Below are 10,549 nucleotides of genomic sequence, written 5' to 3' on the forward strand. Positions count from 1 at the left end.
GTCAGGTATCACTCCTCTCGGTACCGCTATGTCCGCGTTAAATCAGGTGAGCGATTCGCACAAAGGACGACGACGCACTCCCCTCTCGAGCACGCCGCATAAGTGCATCGTCGTGGAAGCTTCCCTTCTTTGTGCTTTTCTTTCTGTCATCTATGCCAAGCAAGAAACATTCGAGAATGATGCTAATTTTTCTTTGTTAAAGGTAGTTTTTTAGTAGAATACATCGAGAAACTTCAGAGCAAATGATATATTATATCGGATATTTTTTACTATAAGATCTAAATGACAAAAAACTTTTTCTTTATTAGAGCTCGAACACCTAATATGAATATATTTAATACGGTTAGTTCGGATCAAATCAATGAAAAAAAATATAAATTAAGAAAAGAATTTATTTAACACAAACATTGATTAGAAGTGATCACAAAAGGCAATTAGTTTCTTCAGGAACTTAGAAAAATTCTTTTGCAACAAACAGGAACAAAGAATAAGAACTTCAACCTATCAGAAAGCATGTGAAATACATTCTAGTTTCTGATATGTTGAAATTCTTATTCTCTGTTCCTTGTTTGTTATTTTTTTGCTTGTGAGCACTTCCCAATAATATTTCTTTCAAAGCAATAAATTATTTTTTTGTATTAAAATATTTACTTAACCTAACGATAACTGATTTTAGAGTTAGCTTTCTCTGTCTGAAATATATTCTGAAGTATATTCCTTTTCTGACAGTACATTTCTATCTTTTCAAATTTTTTCCTCTTTAGCTGATGTATTTTGGCAATAATTTATCTTCAAGAAATGTCATTTATATAATCCCCACAAAAAATTTGAAATCGATATTTTATCTATATATTTTCTATATGAAAATTGATACTAAAAATTTACGTAACATATAAATCAGTTATGTGAATAACATTATCTTCTTATTTAACAATATACATATTTTTATAGTTTATTTACTGTATCTGTCATTATTGTTACAAATTTGATGTAAAAGATAATTATAAATATCTCAATTTTCTGCATAAATACTCTAAGTATCAAGATCATTTTTATTACAATACAAAGATTAATTATTCAATAAATAAAATGTATTTGTTTATTTATAGAACAACGAATCTTTATATCGCAATAAAATTTTACATAAATCATCTTGAATACTTAAAGTATACTTATACAAAAAATGAAATTTTTGTCATTATTTTTAAGTTAAAATATTGTATTATAGTAATAAAAATAATAACTAGTACACTCAATAAAATATATTAACATGTTATTAAATAAAAATATTCTTCACACAACTTTCATGTGTAATGTGTATATAATACTTAGTATTTATTTTTATATAAAAAATATGAATATTAACATAAAGTATAAATATTTGCAAGGATTACAAGAGTGACATATACATCTGCTTAAACTTTCATGAAGCTATCTTGAAAGATTACTAGATTTAAAATTTAAAAAAATGAAAAAAATACAAAAGTTTTGACGATGATTAATCATTTCAAATGCTTGAAAAACAGATTAGCTGTACAGTGATTCAGCATATACTGTCTAAGCTACAGCCTAATCCGATTTGATCACTGGCATCGACTTCGTAAAAAATACCAGATTTTTTCCGACGTTTATTTCAACGCCGTTTACACTTGCAAAACAATCATCGAGCTTTTAGCTGAATCGTAAAAATCCGCTAACTTTTTCCTGACACAATTTTTCTGCGACGTTGCTTTTATCTGTTATATACATATATTTTTTTATCAGATATTGCATATAAAAAAATTGCAGTTGATTAAGCTGCCAGAATTATCGCTTACAACCGGTACCATGAATTACGCACGATAAATCAAATCTAAAGAAATTCCTATACACGAGATCGTATTGAATACGTAAAAATATAATTCCTCTGATCGTTTTTGTCCAATCTCCGCGAAATTTAATCGGACTTTCCGGCGCTTATAACTCAGAAACAATTCTGATTTTTTCGTTTGACATGACAAAGACTAGTCAATTTTTTTAAGTATTAGATGTACGCTCGGAATATAAAATATCGTGTATGATTTAATTCATTCGCAGAATACAATGTATGATCAGATTAATCGAATGACTACTTTAGTTAATCATGTAAAAAATCCATGCGCGTGTACGTAGTTATTGACGCATTTCCAGATTCGACATGCATCTGCTCCTCTTCTTTCATTCTCTCGTATTTTCATTTTGAAGAATTTACCACGGCCGAGCGAATTGCAACTAAACACGGCCTATACGATTAACACGTCAGAATGACACAAAAGCGGTCTTGGGATGTGTCATGGGAATTATTTTTTTTTTTTGTTACACACTGCATCTGGGGTAAGCGGCCCCTCCGATTATGTTTGCACACATGACACGTTTGTCTGTGGGATACCATGATACATCGCGCGCCCTATCGTTACGATAGATCGTTTTTCATCTTAGGAAAGGCATCGAGAACAGTTGAACAGTTGAAAGCAAATGTTTGCGCTTCTTCAAGAGTTCATAGTGATCCACTTGAAATCGGTGGGGGCCACAATGGCGTCTGTGATGTAATCCTACCCGATTATTTTGTCATCCTCTTCGCATTGCGCTCGCGTCTTGATCAAAAAAAAAAAAGTTTAACTCGAAACTAAATATTTTATTGAGCCTATCGAATCGGATCTTATGTAAGAAGAGTAATCTGCTTGCCGTTCGTATAAGAATTCTGTAGGAACAACTACTTCAGCAAATATTTGACCGCTTACTTTTTAAGAATCATTTTAGAATAGGATATGCGGGATGAAGACAAGGAGCAAATAAAGGGTGCATATCCCTAAGAACCTAAGTAAGTTCGTCAAAGCTACTCTCGCCAATCGATATTAGTCGAGAACGAAGGTGAATTATAAATCGGGCCGAGTCTTCAGACTTCGGGTTCCTCGAGTCATGAAATATGCAACGGTCTTAGAGGGTAGTTTCGATCCGGCGGGAAGAGAACGAGCGTTAAAATGGAATTAACACTCCCGCCCGCCCAAAAGTCCCGGGTGAGAATCCACCCTAAACTATTCGCGGCGATCATTCGACCGGATGTCCTTTCACGTTCGGGTGGAATTGACATATCCTTTGAGCGCATCCTTCGGACACTTATCAATCTAGTTACGTTTAAATGTAATTGTACTAGATTGATACAATTACGACGTTTAAACGTGCAATTTTGTGCTGCACTATTGCGCTTGATTCTTATTTGCTCCGTGTATTATTTTTCATTTTCTCTTATCAGTTTCAACGTAATTGTATTAGGAAGGACTGATTATATCCTTCAAGCGCCTTTCCACATCCTTGGAACTCTTATCAATCTATAGTACAGTTACGTTTAAATGTACAATTTGCGTTCCACTATTGTTCTTAACTCGTATTTGCTTTGTATTTTCTTTTCATTCTCTCTTCTATCAGTTTCTAGTACAACTACATTTAAACATGATAAGAGGGAATTAAAAGAAAATTGTGCAGGGCAAATAGAACAAGTCAAATAAAATAGTGGAGCGCAAATTCAAATCAGTTATATTTAGAAATATAAAAAAAACTTTCAAATGCTTCAGCTCTTCTTCGAATTTACAATTCAGATTATTTATCCAGCTCCAATGTAAGTTAAAAGTAATGCTAAGAGGATCTATCGTGCGATTACAAATAATGTAACTGAAAATGAATAAATATTCAAAAAGAGTTGAAAAGTACATAAAAACGCAGTATTAGTCATAAAAATAAAAATTGTAATGACCTTTTTAAATAGCAGAGTCAAAAGAGAGTTAAGCGTTTAAATTTAACAAACAGAAAAGCGTAAATAACGTCAATGTGATAATCCAAGTTACAATAATAAGAGAGAATTTTTATGTGAATTACTACGTAAAGAATACACCTTAAACTCGTTATTTACGCAGATTGTGAATATTTATGTCGAAAGGATAAAGTGATTTCGAGTCAACTCTCCTTCCGCTGAAATCGCTTTAAATTCATAACCACTAAGCCGCGTCTCATTAGTGTTTTACGCGAACGCCAGTTCGCGCCGCATTTTACGATTCTAATGATGGCCAGCTTGTTGGACCGAAGCGCAGCTACTCTAATAAAATAAATCATGCGCGGTGGAGGGAGACCGATGCTGCGAACAGCGCTGCCGGTTCAAATTAATCCCATTGTGCCTGGATTTGGTCGGGGCGCCAATTAAACGGATTATTATCGTTGCTACCGTCATTACTTTTTGTAAAAACACCCTCGTTGGTCCGAACAAATCACAAAATTTTAGATCAACCGTATTCACTTCCTCTTGAAACGAATGTCGCATATCGTTGCGCAAGATTATGATTTGTATTTTCCAAACGTTCCTATGTTTTTGAAGAATTTGCTATAAACTTTCGAAAAATACATACCATGTTTTTTGCAATGACAAACGACCAGACATGAAATAGAATATAGTATTCTCTTGACAACATGACGAAAAGAGACATGTAAAAAAAAATGATCAATGACGACAGTCACGTTATAAAGTTAAAAACAGTTAAGAGAAATAAAAATGTAAAAAAAATATATGATTTCTGTTTCGCATAAGAGAAATTTACATTCTGTCGCAATATTAATCGATAAATTTTCCATACTGATAGCGCCTCTAATCTAACTAGATGGTACCAAACAACTTGCTCAGACACATCGTCCCTAATTCAAGCAAGCCATTCGCAATCCCCGCGTTTTCGAAATCTCACTTCTGCCCCTGTCATACGTGCGTTCGTGTCCCTCGCGAATTCTCAACTACCACAGTTAAGATACACGTTGGGTGAAGATGGCTACCGGAAATTGCTGGGTGACCTTACTTAGGAGTTAGCACTAGAACTTAAAGGGACGGAAGACCGTCGAAGGGTTATCACATCGCCCAAGGCTCGAGGAAGGCACGAGCATTAATGAGGCAATACCGAGAGGGAATCTAACTCCCTTCTCTATCCTGACTCGATGAGCCGTCCCGGATTACATTGTCTTCGGTCTTACTTGATTATGAGATAGTCTCTGATAATTCTCGTAATACTACTATATATTATGCGTATATATGTGTAGAATATATACTATTATTTAATTTTTAAAAATTTCTTATAAAATATTTAAATAAAATATATTAAAAATCTATTATGCAACAATTTGTTATTACTTTCAATTACTTTCAATTACACAATTCTTGCGTATCTCATTAAGTCAGACGTAACTTCATTATTATTATTATATACAACAATGATAAGCGGAAATATATATCTGACATCTCAGCTCACGACGACTCTATCGGATTCTAAGCTTCATCAGTACCACGTGCGTCATACTAAAATTGTTCAATCAAGATTTGTCACGTAGTAGCGATTTTCCACACATATTGCGTTCCCTTTCTCTTTCCCTCTCTTCTTCAATCCATTGCTCTCGCCCTATATCTACTCCGCATAGGGTTCGTAACAATACTAGATAAGGGGCTGCAAGTAATAATGCCCCGGGGCATCGATCATACGGCACGAATGCACGCGTGCGTTGATATACGGGATTTCAAAAACAAGGCTTAGTATTGTCTTTAAGTCGAGTCTATCAACACTTTAATACAATCTTTTAGCAAATGTTTTCTCTTTAACAGAGTAAACTGAAAGAAAAGTATATCGTATATTTGCATGGTAAAATAATTATAAAGATTTTTGTAATCGTTTTTACTGAAGCTGACTAAAAAGTTAGCCGAAACATGTCTACTCAAATTTTAAATATCAAACAAATAATTAGTTTTTAAGGAAAATATATATTTATTGCGCACCGCTTACAGTACCAATTCCCAAAAACCATTATATTATTACCATATTTATTTTATTTCGAGGATTAACTTTCGAGGATTAAATTGTTTTATTTATTTAAAATAATTATGGTTAGGAGCATCATTTTTATAGTTATTATTGCTATAATGTTAATAACAATAATCTTATATGTATAGTTACAACATTTTATAGTATAATTTACTATATGCAAATATAATTTATGTGTAAGATAACCATACAATTAGTTGAATGAATACATATTAATCGTTATGATCATAATTTTTTAGTGTTCAGATTACTATAATTTATATGGTCAAAACAATTATAAATTTATGGTTGTCCTAAAAAATGACTATAATAATTATATTATAATTAAATTATGATTACTACTGACTATTATAATTAAATTATGATTATTCCAATAATTTTTTTCTCTCGCTGTACATATATATATATATACACGGAAAAAATGATTTTACTGTTTTATCTAAAAAAAATTTAGTGAGATATAGACCTAATAATTTTTAATTATTAAAATAATTATGTAGGACGTTCAAAATGATTGCTAGAATCTCAAAACTTTTTGCAACATTGCTCATCATGCTTGAGGTTTCTATGTAACTATTTTTAGTTTCCAACAAAATTATTTTCAAATCTGTATCTACATAAATCTTTAAAATTTTAGTAAAATTGTTATTCTAAACGTTGAATGCCTTTTGTCATAATTTTTGCCCAGAACTAACAAATAATAAACAACACTATAATATGCGATTGCTTTATATTTCAACAGGTATTACTAGTCATTGAGACGATATGTATGAAATGCAAACGTAAGTTTGGGAAATTTGGATAAAAGTGAATATATCCAAATTTTTAAAATTGCCACGAGAAAAACTCTATACCCATATGAAATCAAACTGATGGAAATCCACGTAAATCCAGGCAGATTGAAATAAAAATCCCATCTCCATCTATCGGGATGTATAGGACTTTACATACTGGATCCTATTCGATGTCGTCCAGAATTTTATAGACGTATTTTTGAATATTAAACGACGCAAATTTAAGAGGCCGCGTTGTCGCAAACTCGGCTCGGTTAAAAACTCAGTCAGCGTGTCGTTGCAGAATCATACGAAATCAATCTCCGTATATATATATATGCGCTTTTACTATCTGAAGAGAAAAAGAACCTTGTATGAAAATTATATTAAACTATGAAATGCGTAACATCTTTTTCTGCTGCGTTCAGCAAAAAAACGGCTTTACAACTGTTGTAAGATTCTTTAATATAATCAATTTATACATTTAGATCTAGTGAGAAACTAAATCAATCATATTAACCCTATGGGCCGAATTTTTTTCATGATTATAAAAAAATTTATGTAACATGAAATCAACATATAAGTACAAATTAACAATGAATTCAGCAGACAACTTGCAAAAGCATTTACTTTGAAATTAAAATTGATAACCGTTACCAAGAATGTTATTGATTAGTAAGATATTATATAACAAGATATATACGCTATCCTGTAATAAAAAATTAAATAAATTAATAAAATATCGATATATTAGTATGTGACTTGCAAGTTACATAGGCCCATAGAAGGTTGAAGAATTTTACAATAGTTCCAAATCTGCTTTCTCTGCTAAACGCATTCTCCGAATTTGCGTCGTAACTATACGCGCGAAACGGGATAATAGATACAACAAGCCACGTCTAGCTGCTATCGATGTACACCATGAAGATTTCAGTGAGCTATGCCAAGCACAAATGCGTCTGTTTGTATATGCCAGTAAGCTGTGTAGGTATATGAGGGTGCGTAACGTCCGAGGGGTGCGTCCTGAACACGTGACGCCTGATTCATACACAGACTGCTACGGAATCAATTTGTAATCTTGACTCGAATTAAGGACAGGAGAAGCGGGATAGAACATCGCGGGGTAAGAGAGAGAAGAGAGAGAGAGAGAGAGAGAGAGAGAGAGAGAGAGAGAGAGAGAGTGATATAGACGGAGATACGTTTATTGGTATAAGCGAGTTTGGCATTCGGTCCGAGAATGCGCTACGGGTATACAGGAATCCAGACTGTCTCGTGTTGAGGGCATTATAGTCGGGTTGTAGGTTATTAGGTGCGCCGGCTAATAGGCATCGATATAGCGTATTAATGGCAGGTAACTGGACGGTGATAATGGGTATCAAAGGATAGGGTATCGCAGAGCGATGCGACCCGATGGGATCGCGAACGCGATGGCTTTTACTTGCTGCGTTTTATGGAAAAATATGGAATAATGCCATTAACCTGACGCAATCCGGATCCACGCGTCCCTAATGCGTGTTTGCGTTTTTCGAACGGAGTGCCGAGAACTTCCATCAGCTAGCACGGTCGAGCGTAAATCCATGAAAAACGTGTAACATCGTCGGGGAAATTTAAAGCTTACTGTAGACAAGTAAAGTGCTACGAAAGAGTGAATGAGAAAGAGAGATAGAGAGAGAAAGGTTGCAAATCTACTAACCATCACCAATTAAATTGCAATGTCGAATGTTCGAATATACACTGTGCGGAGAAGAAGAATACGCGAATTCATACACCACGATCCATGATTTTTCCTGACTCCGCCAGCTTTGTGAAAAGAGAGAGAGAGAGAGAGAGAAAGAGAAATAGAGAGAAAAGCGCGATAGGAATGCGTCGCGTAAGATCGTACATAACTCCCCTTTGTCGCGCCGCGCCGTACTGAACTTAACGTACGAGTGCGCTCCTGACGAGAGGAGGACTTGCGAAAGAGAACCGGACGAAACAAAAGAACATAGTGGCGGCGGACGAAGCGGGGGTGAGCGCAGGGGCAGAAAATGATCGGGGATAACGAAAACGGAAACAAAAGCGACGCGGGACGATACGCAGTATGGCGACGCTTCCGGTTCGCTCACCGCACACAATGCACTCTCTCGTGTTAACTTCTGTGCCCTCGCTCTCTTCTCGCCGCACGCCACCTTTCCCATCATCCTCTTGCATCTCTCGCATGTATCTCTCATGTATCCTCTCTCGGCGAAAGGTATCCATCCCCGCGAAAATTCCGCGATTCTGATATGCGACTCCAACATGTTACGTAAGCCACTGTTAAGAGACGAAAGCCTAGAAGGGTTGCGATTCTTGTTACTTTCAACTAACATCCCTTACAGAAATCCAATTTAATACTGAAAATTACTCACATATTTCGAGTATTAAAAGCACTAAACAATACTTTTAATACTCAAAATTATTATTTTCTAGTATACATATATTTAATATTTAAAGCACCTTTTATACTAAAACATGGCTGTTATTTATTGTCAGTGCTTTTAATATCTACTCGAAATTAGTAATTAATAAATAAGTAATAATTCCAGTATTAATTTTTCTCGCAATAAGCAATGTCCAAAGTACCTTAATAAATTATTTCATCAAAGAATTAGATAATTATGTTTATCACATAATTATAATTGTAGATATATTTATATAATAATCGATAATGATATCAGTTTTAACAAATCCATTTCCATTGAGAGAGACATTGAATCTTTTAAAAAATCCAAGCTATGGCATTATATGACATTTAACGCGAGTCTCTATAGTTTTTGATACGCGTGCACGGCATTATACAGTATTAAAACAGACGAAGCTTTTGCTGGGCACTGACAAGGAAACGGAAGCCTAATATACAGAGAGATGTTTTAAGAAATTAGTCCTCGTTGTTATGAATCGCAGAATGTCATGATCTTATGGCTTTGTTTGACTTTCTCGTCGAGAGTGGGGCTATTAATTACTTGTATCATCACAGTCGACGCTCTGTGCCATAAAATAATACCGCGTTGCTTTGTCTTTTCGACATATCAAGTGTTATTAATTGCAAAAATTCGAAATGCTCTAAATATTGATTTAAAAAAACCTAAAAAATGAGAAATACGTGTATAGAATATAAAATATTAATATCTCCAAATTTAATGAGCTTTCTACAATGAGCCATTATCTTTAAGTCTTAAGCCGTAAGAAATTGACTAATCATACCGATTGTTCTTCTCATTTGACTATGATTGGTCAATTTATTACGACTTAAAACTTAAACTTAATAGATAATGATTTATTGTAGAAAGTCTGTAACTTTGTTTATCGATTCTAATAAAATCAAAGGATATAAACTCAAAACTTATCATTATCCAGATTTTTCCCAACGATATAAGATGAAAAATTAGCAGAAAGTTCTTAAAATCTGAAAATGTTAAAAAAAAGAAGAAAATGTTAAAAGAAAGAAGTTTTGTACTGTCACACAGAAATACCACAAACCTTTTAGAAATGTTATCTCAAAAACGAATTCAAGGACAAATCTGTCTATAATACCATTTATCTTGGATCTACAATAGATTTTTAAGTTTTAAGCCATAAGGAATGGACGAATCATAACCAATTATTCTTTTCGTATTCGATTGTTGGTCAATTTCTTATGGCTTAAGGTTTAAAACACTTATTATAGATTCGGAGTTAAGAATTTTAAGCACAACCGTATGTGTGAATACGATAAAGAAAGCCAAGAACGATCAAAGTTAGATATGTTTCAAATAATACATTATATATTCTTATATTAAATTAATTTATTTCAGATATGATTGAAAGCCGAAAAACTTTCAGTTTCAACACAATCATTCTAAAACGCTAATAATCTTCCTAATTAGAAGAATAAACAGAAAGATATATATATAT

The sequence above is a fragment of the Atta colombica genome, unplaced genomic scaffold (genome assembly GCF_001594045.1).
Source record: "Atta colombica isolate Treedump-2 unplaced genomic scaffold, Acol1.0 scaffold321, whole genome shotgun sequence".
Taxonomy (NCBI): Eukaryota; Metazoa; Arthropoda; class Insecta; order Hymenoptera; family Formicidae; genus Atta; species Atta colombica.